At 26.7% G+C, this 337-nt stretch overlaps 1 protein-coding gene across 1 annotated transcript in view; it reads left to right on the top strand.

Annotated features, from left to right (window-relative positions):
* The window catches only part of LOC107629067 (blue copper protein), a 3,220-nt gene that overhangs the window by 987 nt on the left and 1,896 nt on the right, over positions 1–337 (top strand). The gene's annotated exons all lie outside the window — the stretch shown is intronic.

The following is a 337-nucleotide window of genomic DNA, read 5'->3' on the forward strand; positions in this document are numbered from 1 at the left end:
AGCATTTCAAGTGCACCGGGAGTATCAGTGCACTAATTATTTTAACCGTTGATCTGAATTATAAAAAAAATATATAATATATATTAATTAAAATCAACGGTTAAAATAATTGGTGCTTTCCGGTGCACTTGAAATATTTCCAATATTTTAATCCTGAAATATATAATATGTGGCAGAATATGTATATCTGAAAATGGCATTAATTTATATTTGCTTAAAGCCTTAAACCTACCTTTGTTGGCCTCAAATCAAGTAATATTTCTTCCATTTAGCAAAAGGTGTAGAAATACAGAAAATAATAAATGAAATTACTGTTAACATTTGAAATAACAAAAAC

The sequence above is a fragment of the Arachis ipaensis genome, chromosome B03 (assembly GCF_000816755.2).
Source record: "Arachis ipaensis cultivar K30076 chromosome B03, Araip1.1, whole genome shotgun sequence".
NCBI lineage: Eukaryota > Viridiplantae > Streptophyta > Magnoliopsida > Fabales > Fabaceae > Arachis > Arachis ipaensis.